Raw genomic sequence first — 15,551 nt, 5'->3', positions numbered from 1 at the left:
GGAGGTCTGAGAGCAAACAGCCAGAGTCCAGAGACAGACGAGGGTGTCTGCAGAGGTTGGGGCCCCCTCGGAGGACAAGCAGGAGGGCGCGTGGGTGCGTGAAAGGGAGTCTGGGTGGAGAAGCCATCGATGGGTCCAGTGGGGCCAGTACCCTGGGTGCTCATGGGGACAGTCGTGGTGAGTGAGGGCATCATCGAGTGAGTCCAGCTACAGGGCCGAGTCACCTGGGTTAGTCAAGAGGTTAGTTAGTTTCACATTAGCGAAGATGGGGAAATGACCCAAGTGTCTGTCGACAGATGAATGGATAGCAAAGGGAGGTCCATTCATGCAATGGGATATTACTCAGCCTTAAAAAGGGAAGAAATTCTGACACATGATACAAGGGTGAACTCTGAGGGCATCACGCTAAATGCAATGGAATCAGCTTATCACAAAAGAACACATACTATGTACTTCCGCTTACGTGAGGTATTTACAATAGATTCCCAGGGAGACAGAAAGTGGGGGGCCAGGGGCTGGGGTGGGGGGTGGGCAGTTAGCGTTTCGCGGGGACAGAGTTTCAGTTTTACAAGATGCAAAGGGTTATCAGGATGGCTGGTGGTGACGGCTACACAACAGTGTCAGTGTACTTATTACTGAGCTATGCACTTAAAAAAGGTTAAGATGGTAAAGCTAATGCTGTGTGTCTTTTACCACACCAAAAAAAAGAAAAGAAAAAGTCAGGAGGTCAGCGCCTCACGGGTGAGCTGTGACATTGGGCTGAATGCCGGACCTGAGGCAGCTGGTGGTCTGGGAGCCTTGGACACACATGACTATGGTTGGGTAATGACTTTGGGGGTGCAATGGGCAACAGAGTGGCCCCCACTGGGTTAAACCCCAGAGTCCTGTTGCATGTGTTGCAAAGTCAAAGCTACTTGGTAGAAGCTGGTTTAACAGAAGGACAAAGCTTGGCCTTCACCCTACAGTTCTCATTAAGCCAGAACCCACTTTATATTCCCTTGACCCGTTTTTTACAGTTTTTTTCCCTCCTCACCTTGAATTACTTTTCTAAAAAAAAAAAATAGTTTTTATTTTTTTAGAGCAGTTTCAGGTTCACAGCAAAATTAAGCAGAAGGGACAGAGAGTTCCCATATACCTCCTCTCCCTTGACCCTCCTATCAAAATCTTCCTCCCAAGCGGGATATTTGTTCCAATCTGTGGGCCTGCAGTGACAGGCCTGCATCCCGCAGAGCCCTGGTTCCCATCGGGGTCACTGATGTTCGCGCTACCGGCAAACGCGCGACGACCCGTCTCCACCGCTGTGGCAGGGCCCAGAGCAGTTTCTCGGTCCTAAAACCCTTCCTTCTCCCGCTCTATAGCCCTCCCTGTCTCCCCAGGAGACCTCCGCTCATTTTCCGCCCCCACAGTCGCGCCGCTTCCGGAAGGTCGCCGAGCTAGACCGGCTCCGGGCCCCCGGCGCTCGCTGCGCCCCTGCCCGCGCGTTCGTGCCGGGCGCGCGCTGTGGGTGCTTGCGTGTCCCTCGCGCACCTCCCGGAGGAGGGCGCGGCGTCTCCTCGTCCGACGCGCCTTCCCGGGGGCGGGGTGCTGGGGGCAGGGGCCGGGTAAGGGACTCTCCGAGGAGGCGTCCTGCTGCCGGCGGAGCGGTGGGCCCGCGCGCTAGTGCGGGGTCCGCGCCGGAACGCGCGCCGCGAGGCCGTGGCTCCATCTAGCGGGGGCCCTCGGCAGCACCCGGGGCGGGGCCTGAGGCAGGGGCGGAGCCCGAGGCGGGAGCTGGGGCGGGGCCTGAGGGCGGGGCCCGAGGTCGGGACGAGTGGGCGGGGCCTGAGGTCGGGGCGAGGGGGCGGAGCCCGAGGTCGGGGCCGGGGGGCGGGGCCGGAGGTCGGGACCGGGGGGGCGGGGCCCGAGGTCGGGCCGGGGGAGCTTGCTCAAACCTCATGTCCATCCAGTCGGTGATGCTATCCAACCATCTCATCCTCTGTCGTCCTCTTCTCCTCCTGCCCTCAATCTTTCCCAGCCTCAGGGTCTTTTCCAATGAGCTGGCTCTTTGCATCAGATGGTCAAAATATTGGATCTTCAGCTTTAGCATTAGTCCTTCCAATTAATGTTCAGGTTTGATTTTCTTTAGGATGGACTGGTTTGATCTCCTTGCTGTCCAAGGGACTCTCAAGAGTCTTCTCCAATGCCACAGTTCAAAAGCATCAATTCTTCAGTGCTCAGCCTTCTTTGTGGCCCAACTCTCAGAGCTGTCCATGACTACTAGGAAAACCATAACTTTGACTATACAGAACTTTGTCGCCAAAGTGATGTTTCAGCTTTTTGTATTTTATAATTACTGTATGAAACAAATATGAATGTGAGTGGAGGATGGCAGCTGGAGGCCTCTGTGGAATATGAGTGCAATAGCAACAACAGAATTCTGGCCAGTGGATCACTACCTGCTGGACACTGGTTCAGGTCACAGCAGTTCATAGCAAGGTGCCATTCATCCTTCCTTGGTTGAAAACTAGGCCACATTGGACTGTTCACTAGAGAAAGAAGGGGGATCATCACCCCACCTCTTCACATCTGGTGTAATGGATCTCTGCCTTCAAGTCCCTGTTTGCGTGAATTTGGTGCCATAGTAACAATTTGCATGACTCAGGCAACTCTGCAGGGTCTTAGGCCAGAACTAAGGAGCAAAGCTTTATTTTGTTCCAATCAGAGCGCCCGTCTTGATAGTGGGTAATCTCAGAGGAGAGGGAGCCAGACCCTGGAAGAGTCTTTTTCCTTCCAAGGTCTGAGCACTGGGGAAGCCCAGGTCTCAGTGTGCCCACACCAGGTGGGGGCAGCCAGGGACATTCTGACCTGGTGGCTTTCCTTGGTGGGAGGCTTTGGTGCTCTGGGCCGAGGGAACCAGGTCGTAGGTGTTCCCCAGTAATTCCCGGTCGCCTAAGGCCTCCATGTCTGCAAGAGCCATGGGCCCGGTCCCCATCCTATTCACCCGCCACACTTTTCCTTCTCTACGATCCACAGGAGGGATTGGCCAGCTGCAGCCGTTTTCGCAAACAAAGGCTGACCAGCCCACCCCTGCCGCCCGCTGCCAGGTGTTCTTGCACGGTGCAGAGCCCTTGGACCCTGCCAGCTGTTCCGTAATCCGTACCATCCCCGAAGCCGCCGCTGAGGGCAGGCCACTTTCCACGCCACGGTGCCGGAGCGAGGGGACACACCTGGTGCCCGCTGCCCACTCCTCGACGCCAGCGCCCCGGCCCCAGCGCCCCACTGCCAGCCTGAGCTCAGGCTTCGCGTCGCCTTGCTCCGACCCTGACTAGCACCCAGATGCCACGACTCATCTCAGGCTCAAGGAGGGCCCTCCACTCCCCAGGACAGGCCCGCTGCCTGCCTGTCGCCTTCCGGCTCTGCCTGTGGCTCCCGCCACCAAACCGTCAAGGAGCGAGTGGAGGTGGCCTGGCTGCTGCCCTCCCCCGCCCCCACTGTCCGCCACTGGCAAGCAGCGCCATGGGAAAACCTGTGGCCCCTACACTTTATCATTCAAGGCGGAAATTGCTTTTTGTGCCGATTACAGAAGTAACGTGTCTTTACATGTTATTTTAATAATTCATTTTAATGAATTATTAATTCATTAAATTAACTTTAATAATTCAGAACGGGACTCATCGCCTAGAAACCCAGTGCATATATTAGGGGTCCTCATGAGTCCTGTCCTGGCCCCCACCCCACTTCATTCCTCATTTCTTGTTCTGTTTCCGAGTGAGCAGACCGGCCCCCCAGGCGGAGCTGAGCTCAGGTCCCTTCCCACTCTGGAGCAGGACCAAGGCCCCATCTCAGTGGTTGTTTCCTGGCAACACCAGAGTGACGTCTGGGGCTCACCGCGGGGCAGCCTGGCTGGCGGCACCCCCAGTTCGCACACCCCGAACGTTAGCGCACCGCTGCCGAATGGGGCTTATCCCAGAAACACAAAGACGGTTGGGTGACTGGAAACCTATTCACAGTCCAGCTGCATCTCCGCCCGGAAGCAAGCCCGCAGCCATTTCTGGGGCTGCAGAGCGGTTTGCCCCGTTCAGCATCCAGCAGCGATTTTCCAGTGAGTTAGCAGACTGGGCTCATAGAGGTAGTTTATTGACCTATTTAACTTTTAAATTTTATTCAGGCAGTTGTAGGTTCTCCTGCGTTTTTAGAAACGTTTTTCCTTGTTTGTGGCAGTGGCGGGCTGCCTCTCAGGCTTTGCTCTCGCTGCCTCATCCCTGCAGCGGCGTCTGGCTGAGAAGCGCAGGCTCAGTACTTCCATGGCACGTGGGATCTTCCTGGATCAGGGATCGAACCTGTGATCCCTGCATTGGCGTCTCTGCATTGGCAGGTGGATTCTTTACCGACAAACCCCCAGGGAAGCCCAAAGATGGTTTATTAACAGGGTAAAAGTCAGTCTTGGCCAGTGGTCGGCATTTCACCTGATACTGAAATACCAGCTCTGTCAGCCTTAAGTCGGGATGGAGACCTGAGCCCATGGGTAATCAGCCAAGTTCGTTCCACCGGCCAATGCAGAGCCACGTGGGCTTAAGACGGGCGAGTCCTCCAGGTGGCATGGAGCCTGAATAAGGAGTTTGCCTGAGTTGTTTTCTAGGCGTCTGGAGTCAGCTGCATCTAGTTTGAGCTGAGCTGGTTAGGCCCGGCTGGGACCCCGAACCCCGCGCTCCGGCTGCGCCTGCCCGTCCCCCACGGCCTGCCCCACGTGCCCCACGCCAAGGCCGTGCTGCTCCTTCATCCCGCGGGCACCCTGGCCCCGGCCTTCAGGGAGGCAGCTCTGTGGCTGCTTCTCCTCGCTGCGGCAAAACTCGGCAGCTCAGCTTCCAGGGAACTAACAGCGGCCAGCGGAGAGGTGAGTCCAGATGGACCTTCTGCTGAGGCTCGTTTGAGGCCGGTACTGAGAGGCCGTGGCTGAGTCTGGGCACCGGCCAGGCCCCTTTGCTCCAGGACCACCCCCGGACTTTCTCAGCGGTGCTGAGACCTTGCTTGCTTAGTTTTGTTTTGTAGCAAAGAGATGGTTTGGTTTGGGGGGATTTGGGTTTGGAAGACGCTTTTGGGTGAATATGGGCTTCCCTAGTGGCTCAGCGGTAAAGAATGTGCCTCAGTGCCGGAGACACAGGTTTGATCCCTGGGTCGGGACGATCCCCTGGAGGAGGACACGGCAACCACTCCAGTATTCTTGCTTGGGAAATCCCGTGGACAGAGGAGCCTGGTGGGCCGCCATCCATGGGGTTGCAAAGAGTCAGACACGACTTAGTGACTGAAACAGCAAGAACGAACAATCCCTGAGTCGGGCGCTCTACTTGCTACTGTATTGGATCTGAAGGAGGTCTTTTTTTTTTTTGCATAACATGAGTGTTGAATCCCAAGTGTTGTCTGCTTTCAAGTGGGGAGATCCAGATACAAGAGTTAAGCCACGCAAGGTGGACTTCCCTGGTGGTGCAGCGGTAAAGAATGCGCCTGCCAACGCAGGGGACACGGTGGGAAGATTCCACAAGCTTCGGGACAGCTAAGTCCGGCCGCCACAGCCACCGGGCCTGCACACTCTAAAACCCACGCTCCACAGCAAGAGAAGCCAACTGCCCCAAGGAGCCCACGCACAGCCACTGGAGAGCAGCCCCTCTCTCAAGCGGAGAAAGCCCGAGACCCGGCGCAGGCAGAAAAGAGTTAAGCTGCACAAGGACTGCTGGGCTGCACTTCCTGGGGATTTAGCAAGTCCTGCCCCGCCCCGGGATTGGGAGCAATCCTGGCAGCACATTTGGCAGCCCCTGTTACACATGTGGGCCTTGAACACACAGGACAGAGCTGCTCCGGGGGCAGGGACGCCCTCGCCAGGGTGGCCGTTCCCACCCGGACACGACCTGGGGGTGACCGTGTCCCGCTGCACGCGATTCCCAACTTCCCATTGTGGCCAAAGCCCTTTAGGGAGATTGGTTCCTTTATGTCATATTTTAGATTTCCCATATAAATGGCATCATATGCTATTTGTCTTTCTTTCCTTTTGATTAATGAGTGTTTACTTTTGGCTGCTCTGGGTCTTCGTCGCTGCGCGACTGCTCACTGCCGTGACTTCTCTTGCTGTGGGGCAGAGGCTCCAGGCGCCTGGGCTTCAGTGGCTCTGACTCGTGGGCTCTGGACCACTGGCTCAGTGGTTGTGGCAGACAGGCTGAGTTGCTCCATGCACAGGGGATCGTCCTGGACCAGGGATCGAACCTGCGTCTCCTGCATTGGCAGGCAGATTCTCACCCAGACATTTGTTTTTTTCTTTCTGACTCACTTCACTTAGTGTGATAATCTCTAGTTGCACATATGTTGCTGCACATACCATTCTTTCTTTCTTTTTTTCCTTTGGCTGTGCCACACAGCATGCAGGGCCTTGGTTCCCCGACCAAGGATCAAACCCGTGCCCCGTGCCGTGGAACCGTCAAGTCCTAACCACTGGACAGCTGGAGAATTCCTATCATTTCATTCTTTCTCATGGGCTTTCCTTGTGGCTCAGCTGGTAAAGAATCCGCCTGCAATGCGGGAGACCTGGTTTTGGGAAGATCCCCTGGAGAAGGGAAAGGCTACCCACTCCAGTATTCTGGCCTGGAGAATCCCACGGACGCTACAGTCCATGCGGTCACAAAGAGCTGGACACGACCGAGCAGCTCTCAGTTTCACAGGCTCAGGATATTCCGCCGTAGGTCTGTGCCGCATCCTCTTTCCCCTCCCTCTGCTGCTCAGCGCTGCGGTTGTTCCCGTGTCTTCGCTGTTGTAGTGGCGCTGCCGTGTACCCTGGGCTGCAGGTGTATTTTTGAGTTATGCTTTTGTCTGGGTATATGCCGGGAATGGGATTGCTAGATCATATGGCAACTTTTTTTTTTTTCTTTTGAGAAACCTCCATACTCTTTTCCATGGTGGCTGCGCCGATGTCCTTCCCGCCAACTGTGTGGGAGGATTCCCTTTTCTCTACACCCTCCCCAGCATCTGTTCTTTGTAGACTATTTAACGATGGCCATTCTGACTGGTGGGAGGTGATGCTTCATTGTAGTTTTGATTTTGCATTTCTCTGATAGTTCATCTGCCTGTTGGCCATCTGTAGCTCTTCTCTGTCTATTTAGGTCTTCTGCCCGTTTCCCATTGGGTCGTCTGGTTTTTGTTGCTGCCGAGTTGTATGAGTCGCTTATGTAGTTTGGAGGTTAAGCCCTTCTCAGTGACATCTCGCAGTTCGCATGCTGTCTTTTCACCTTGTTTATGATTTCCTTTGCTGTGCAAAAGCTTGTGTGTTTGATTAGGTCCCATTTATTTATTTTTACTTTTGTTATTATCTCTGTTGCCTTGGGAGACCCCGACCTAGGAAAACATTGGTGTGATTCGTGTCCGAGAATGTTTTGCCCGTGCTCCATTCTCGGAGTTTAATAGCGTCATATCTTACGGTTGAGTCTTTAAGTTATCTGAGTTCATTTTTGTGCTTGGTGTAAGGGTGTGTTTGATTTCCATGCAGCTGCCAATTTTCCCAGCATCACTTGCTGAACGGACAGTCATTTTCCCATTTTATATTCTGGCGTCCTTTGTTGAAAATTAATTGATCATAGATGTGTGGGTTTATTTTTGTACTCTCTGTTCTGTTGATATGTATGTCTGTTTTTATACCAGCACCACACCATTTTGATTAGTTTTGGACTATTATCTGAGGTTTTGGAGGCTTATGACTCCTGCTTTATTTTTTTTCCCCCTGAGGCTTGCTTAGGCAATCCTTGGTCTTTGATGGTTTCATATACAGTTTTGGTTATTCTTGTTCCATGAAATTTTTATGGGAAATTTGATAGGGATCAAACTAAATCTGTAGATTTCCTCGGGTTGTTCAGTCGTTAAGTCGTGTCTGACTCTTTGTGACCCCATGGACCGCAGCACTCCAGGCTTCCCTGTCCTTCACTATCTCCCTGAGTTTTCCCAAACTCATGTCTATTGACTCAGTGATGCCATCCAATCATCTCATCCTCTGTCACCCTCTTCTCCTCCTGCCTTCAGCCTTTCCCAGCATCAGGGTCTTTTCCAATGAGTCAGTTCTTTGCATCAGGTGACCAAAGTATTGGAGTTTCAGCTTCAGCATCAGTCCTTTCAATGAATACTCAACAGTGATTTCCTTTAAGATGGACTGGTTTGATCTCCTTGCAGTCCATGGGACTCTCAAGAATCTTCTCCAATACCACAGTTAAAAGCATCAGTTCTTTGACACAGAGCCTTCTTAATGATCCAGCTCTCACATCCATACATGACTAATGGAAAAACCATAGCTTTGACTAAACAGACCTTTGTTGACAAGTTGATGTCTCTACTTTTTCATATTCTGTCAAGTTTCTCATAACCTTTCTTCCAAGGAGCAAGCTTCTTTAATTTCACGGTTGCAGTCACTGTCCACATTGATTTTGGAGCCCATAAAAATAAAATCAGTCATTGTTCCCACTTTTTCCCCATATATTTGCCATGATGTGATGGGACCAGATACCATGATATTCATTTTTTGAATATTGAGTTTTAAGCCAGTTTTTTCACTCTCCTCTTTCACCTTCATCAAGAGGCTCTTTAGTTCCTCTTGGCTTTCTTCCAATAGAGTATTATCATCTGCAAAACACATCATCAACCTCTGTCATCTGAGGTTATCGATATTTTTCCTGGCAATTTTAATTCCACCTTGGGCTTCACCTGCACACTTTTCGCATGATGTACTCTGCATATAAGTTAAATTAACAGGGTCACGGTATACAGCCTTGTCATACTGTTTTCCCAATTTTGAAAAAGTCTGTTGTTCCAGGTCCAGTTCCAACTTTTGCTTCTTGTCTTGCATACAGATTTCTCAGGAGGAAGGTCAGGTGGTCTGGTATTCCCATCTCTTTAAGAGTATTCCAAAGTTTGTTGTGATGCACACAGTCAAAGGCTTTAGCTATGTCAATGAAGCATAAGTAGATGTTTTTCTGGAACTCTCTTGCTTTTTCTGTGATCCAGCAGATGTTGGCAATTTAATCTCTGGTTTCTCTGCCTTTTCTAAATCCAATTTATCCATCTGAAAGTTCTTGGTTCATTTACTACTGAAGCTTGGCTTGAAGGATTTTCAGCATAATCTTGCTAGCATGGGAAATGATTGCAGTTGTAGGGTAATTTGAACATTCTTTGGCATTGCCCTTCTTTGGAATTGGAATGAAAACTGACCTTTTCCAGTCCTGTGGCCATTGCTGAGTTCTCCAAATTTGCTGGTATATTGAGTGCAGCACTTTCACAGCATCATCTTTTAGGATTTGAAATAGCTCAGCTGGAATTCCATCACCTCCACCAGCTTTGTTTATAGTAATGCTTCCTAGGGACTCTTGACTTCACACTCCAGGATGTCTGGCTCTAGGTGAGTTACCACACCATTGTGATCATCTGGGTCATTAAGAGCTTTTCTGTACAGTTCTGTGTATTCTTGCCACCTCTTCTTAATCTCTTCTGCTTCTGTTAGGTCCTTGCCATTTATGTGCTTTTTGTTCCTATCGTTGCATGAAATGTCCCCTTGGCATCTCCAGTTTTCTTAAAGAGATCTCCAGTCTTTCCCTTCTTTTGCTTCCCTCTGTTTCTTTCCATTGTTCGCTTAAGAAGCCTTTCTTATCTCTCCTTGCTATTCTTTGGAACTCTGCATTCAGATGAGTATTTCTTCCCGCTTCTCCTTTGCCTTTTGCCTCTCTTCTTTTCTCCGCTATTTGTGATGCCTCCTCAGACGCCACTTTGCCTTCTTGCATTTCTTTTTCTTGGGCATGGTTTTGGTCACTGCCTCCTGTACAATGTCACGAACCTCTGTCCATAGTTCTTCAGACACTCTGTCTACCAGATCTAGTCCCTTGAATCTATTTGTCACTTCCACTGTATAATCATGAGGGATCTGATTTAGGTCATACCTGAATGGTCTAGTGGTTTTCCCTACTTTCTTCAAGTTGAGCCTGAACTTTGCAGTAAGAGCTGCTGATCTGAGCCACAGTCAGCTCCTGGCCTTGTTTTTGCTGACTCTATAGAGCTTCTCCATCTTAGGCTGCAAAGAATATAATCAGTCTGATTTTAGTACTGACGATTTGGTGACATCCATGTGCAGAGTCATCTCTTGTGTTGCTGAGGGTGTTTGCTGTGACCAGTGCGTTCTCTTGGCAAAACTCTGATAGTCTTTGCCCTGCTTCATTTTGTACTCCAAGGTCAAACTCACCTGTTAACCCAGGTATCTTCTGACTTCCTACTTTTGCATTCCAGTCCTGTGATGAAAAGGACATCTTTTTGTTTGTTTTTGGTGTTAGTTCTAGGAGGTCTTGTATGTCTTCATAGAATTGTTCCGCTTCATGTTCTTCGCTAATGGTGGTTGAGGCATAGGCTTGGATTACTGTGATGTCGAATGGTTTATCTCAGAAATGAACTGAGATCCTTCTGTCAAGTTTAAGATTGCACCCAAGTACTGCATTTCAGATTTTTTGTTAACTATGAGGGCTATTCCATTTCTTCTAAGAGATTCTTGCCCACAGTAGTAGAGACAATGGTCATCTGAATTCAGTTCACCCATCCCCAAACATTTTGCTTCACTGATGCCTAAAAGGTCGATGTTCACTCTTGCCACCTGCTGCTTGACCACGTGCAGTTGACCTTGTTTCACTGACCTAACCTTCCACGTTCCCACGCAATACTGTTCTTTACAGCGTCAAACGTTACTTTCACCACCAGATACAACCACAGCTGGGGGTCGTTTCTGCTTTGGCTCAGCCTCTTCATTCTTCCTGGGGTTTTTCCTCCCCTCTGCCCCAGGAGAATGGGGGCTCATCTTTCAGGGTCCTATCTTTTTGCCTTTTCGTTCTCTTTGTGGGGTTCTCAGGCAAGAATGCTGAAGTTGCTGCCACCCCCTTCCCTGATGGAGCACGGTTTGTGAGGCTCTAAGCAGCAGGCATGTGCCCGCAGCTGCCCGTCTTAGCTGGAGGGCACGCCTGGGGCCCTGCTGGCCCACTGCTGGTCTTCTTCCGAGTGTGTAAACCTTCGCTGGCCGCCGGGGGTCGGTCAGTGTGCAGCTGGAGGTCTAGGCAAAGGCCCTGCTGGAGTATCTGGGAGGTGGGTCTGGGGAAGGCTGGGGCGATGTTGGAGGACGCCCAGGAGCGGAGGGCCCCCGCCTTCTCCGCTGCTCTGGCCGCCTTGCTTAATAGCAACAATCTGATTGGTGTTCTCGTCTCTGGTCTTGTAAGCTGTGCAAACTAGAGAGAAAAGCAGGAATGAAGTTAAATTTGTGAGAGATGTTTGATTTCTGTTTGCCTGTTCACTTGTTTAGGCTTCCTGGTGGCTCAGCAGCAATGCGGGACACCCCGGCTCAATTCCTGGGTCAGGAATTGAGGGAGGAGGGAGAGGCTACCCTCTGCAGGATTTTTGCGCTTCCACGGTGGCTCAGACAGTAAGGAATCCACCTGCAATGTGGGAGACCTGGGTTTGATCCCTGGGTGATGGCACGGCACCCCACTCCAGTATTCTTATCTGGAGAATTCCGTGGACAGAGGAGCCTGGCGGCTACAGTCCGTGGGGTCACGAAGAGGTGGACACCATGTGTCATTTTTCCACCACCCCTAACCTCCTCAGATATAACATATAAGATTAGATGAATCGCCTGTCCCCTTTTTCCTTGACGAAGCTAAAATTTGGTTCTCTCCTCCTGTCCTCTGATAAAATTAAGTAACCCTGGTGTCTGTACCCCTGTCAAGGTCCTACTTGATCAGGTTATTGTGAAAAAACGTTCTTATTTCCCCAGTCTGTCTCCTTCCCATATTAGAAAAAAAAGCCATTTTATTGTTTATTTAGCTGTGCTGGGGTCTTAGTTCTGGCATGCGAGGTCTCCTGCCTTCTTTGGGCATGCAGGACCTGGCTCCCTGGCCAGGGATGGAACCCAGGCCCCCTGCATGGCGAACAGGAGTCAGCTGCTGGACCACCGGGGAATTCCGTCCACTCCGTATTTAACACCTCAGTGTTCCAGCCAGGCAGGCAATGATACAGACACTCCAACATGTGACATGTAAGATGCTGACCCCACATGACACATCCTAGACAAAATCCCTACATATAAGAGCCAAACTAAACGTCAATAAAAATTAATTAAAAAAAAGAAAAAATTTAAAATGTAACCATATGTCTGGCGTTTGCCCACTCTGTCTCCGGTTTGGGGCCTGTGGCCTTAACAGCTGGCCTGAGGGTGGTATGTTTATTGGGATCAAACGTTAACCTGAAACCAGGCAAGAGAATACCCTCAGGCGAGTGCTCAGCCTGCCGCTCTCAGCCCCTGCTGGGTCTACGCCTCCAGCAGAGGAAGCAGATAGAGCTGCCCTCGCGCGTCATCCTCAGCACTGAGAAACAGAGAAGATGGGGCGGGGAGAGGCCAAACCTGGGGGTGATAGAACAAATTCATTCCCCCTGCCGTCACTGGACAGAGTCGTTTCTCTTTTTGTTTCTTTGTTAATTGAGAAAAGAAATTCTTTTTGGTCAGGCCTCATGGCATGCAGGGCCTTAGTTCCTTGACCAGGGATCGGCCCCTGCCCCTGTGGTGGAAGCGTGGAGTCCTGACCACTGGACAGTCTGGGAAGCCCCTCGAGGGCCTTTCAGAATGTGCTTGTCCTCCAGGAGGCAGACTCTGAGGTATTTGTCCACGTTGTTTTCTAGGACCTTGGAGTAGCTGTGTCCCCTTTGAGCCGAGCTGGGGGACGCACGTCTGAGACTAGCTCTCTGTTCTTGGCTACAAGACTGGGCATCTCAGGATTTTGGTTTGCTGTGCATGGGGCAAGACCAAACCTGCTTTGGTTGCAGACCCAGATGCTGTGCTGGTGAGAAGGACCAATGTGAGGAAAACAGCTAAAAGCTCGTAATAAGAACTCAGGAAGTTGAATGTTGGTGGTGAAAATAGCTGCTCAAATTCCATCCAAGGCCCAAGATTCTTTCATTTGTCATTCCACCACGTGTGGCTTTTGTCCTCAGTTGTGTCTCGGTTGCAAAATGGGTGCTATACCTCCAAGCATTCCCTCTGAGTTCCGGGGAGAGAAAGGAGCAGTGTCTCATATTAAGAAAGCCAAGACTTCCCCCAAACCTCTAGCAGACTTGGTCGTCAGAACCGGGCCACGTGGCTACCACAGCTGCACCCATTTTAGAGGCCAAAGTGTTGAGGAGGACACATACTGAGTCACCCTGCCCCAAACAGAGCCTGCCACAGGTGACCACTGCTACCAGCTCGGCGTTGCCCCGAAGTGCTGGCCAGTGTGGGTTTTAAGAAGAAATGAAATAAAAGTCTACCTATACAAAAAGGAGAGGCAAGCTTTTTATTTCCAAGTAATGACTTTACCTAGAAAAAGAAACAGGATAAACCAATAAACCGTTAGAGACTTTCTGGAATGACCCAGCAAATCTGCTCGGTGTGAAATAGACAAAAGGATAATCGCAGGCAAGAGTGGCCCTCTGTATCTTATCACGTGACTGATTTACAAACCCCGCAAAATTAAACTGAACTCAACAATTCATATATGAACACATCTGAAGGCAATGATAAATGCTTTCTCCTTGTACATTTTTATTTACATTTATTTTTGGCTGCGCTGGGTCTTGGTTACTATGCTCAGGCTTCCTCTAGTTGCTGCAGTTGCGGCGTGCGGGCTTCTCACTGCCATGGCTAGAGATGTAACAGAGCAGAATGTAGGTGCACCAGCTGCAGGAGCTGCCGCTCACGGACCCCACTGCCCCGCAGTAAGTGGGGTCCCCCCGGGCCAGGGACCGAGCCTGCGCCCCCCGCGTTGGCAGGTGCATTCTTCAACACTGGACCACCAGGGAAGCCCTATAAGCCTTTTCTTGCCGGGAGCTAGCTCACGAGATCCCACCCATGACAAGGCCATAGAGAGAAAACCTGACGGGCAAGGCAGATCAGGTTTTCAGGGGTTTCGGAAAGGTCAGCTCACGAGACCCTACCCCTAACAAGGCCATGAGGGAGAAAACCTGACTGGCAAAGCGGATCAGGTTTTCAGGGATTTCGAAAAGCTGTCCCCGGCTCTCACCTTAAAGATGATATCTGTCTTTCTGATGCCTGCCTCAATGGTCTACTCCCTAATTTCTGTGACACAGGCAGGAAGGCCTTCCCAAATAAGAATCAATTTAGAACTTTAATCAATAAGTTTCCCAGGTTGTGGTATTTTATGAGATTATTCAGGGTGAAAGGAGTGTTTTAATTTAAACTCCTTTGCTGGTAGTTTGTTAGCCAAATGCATTTATGCCCTTGGTACTAATATGCATGATTGCTTATAATATCCTAATCATAAAATAACATAAAGAACCTGATCATATAAAAGCCCTAACAGACATAGAGCCTTTTTAAGGGGTAAAGGAGTCCTATTAGAAAACATAAGAAAAATTCCTCTATAGGTGGTTATTGGGTTGAGATTTGCTTGCTGTGTTTTGCTTTTAATGTGCTAAGGCTGTGTTATACAAACCATTGTTAATATAGTTAAAGATCTAGAGAAATAAGAACTTAGCCCTAGTGTGCTAACAATGAGATGGTTGTTAATCTCTCTCTCTCTCACCGACGCCGTTCATCCTGAGCGTACCCCCTGGATCCTGCCGAGGCTGGACCCCAGCATTTTCTGATGGTTAGAGGCAGACTTGAATGAACAGTCATCTTCCATGTTCTTTGATGTGAAGACCTAATCTCACATAGAACTATGTTAATTCTTCCAAACTGGCCAGTTATAATCAAAACCCCAAGGAGATCTGTAGGGGCATGAAGAACCCAAGTTCTGAGAAAATGATTCCTGCCTGGCTCACTTATAAAAATAAAAAAAAAATTTTTTTAAACCTCCTAAAAATGTGACCCCAGTCCTACTGTGTGTGTGTGTGTGTGTGTGTGTGTGTGTGTGTACCAGGGATTGAACCAGCGTCCCCTGCATTGCAAGGCGATTCTTCACCACTGGACACCGTGTGTGTGTGTGTGTGTGTATTACATGTTTATTGCATGTATTTGTGTACATCTAAAAATGGAATAGTGGACAAAAGAGAAAACTGTCAAAAAGCAGGAACAAATGACCACTCTATTTATTTGGCTGCCTTGGGTCTTTTTTATCTCCAGTGGTGGTGCATGGGCTCCAGAGTTCACGGGCTCAGTAGCTGTGGTCCTTGGGCAACTAATTTCTCTGCAGCGTGTGGGCTCTCAGTTCCCAGACTGGGGAGCGAACCCGTGTCCCCTGCACCGAAAGGTGGATTCCTGACCACTGGACCACCAGGGAGGTCCCACAAGTAGCATTCTTAATGTAACAAAATGCAAATATAAAGTGAGTGGCTGGGATTTTCCTGGCGGTCCAGTGGTTAGGACTTGACGCTTTCACTGCCGTGGCCCAGGTTCAATCTCTGGCACAGGAACTAAGATTCTTCAAGCCATGCGGAATGTCCAAAAAAACCCCAAACAAACAAAAACCTGAGTGATGATGCCAGTGTTGGTGACGTGCAGAGGAACAGACTCTTGGGGCCTGTGTGTG

This window comes from Muntiacus reevesi, chromosome 13 (assembly GCF_963930625.1).
Source record: "Muntiacus reevesi chromosome 13, mMunRee1.1, whole genome shotgun sequence".
Lineage (NCBI taxonomy): Eukaryota > Metazoa > Chordata > Mammalia > Artiodactyla > Cervidae > Muntiacus > Muntiacus reevesi.
Note: the sequence above shows the minus strand (reverse complement) of the source record.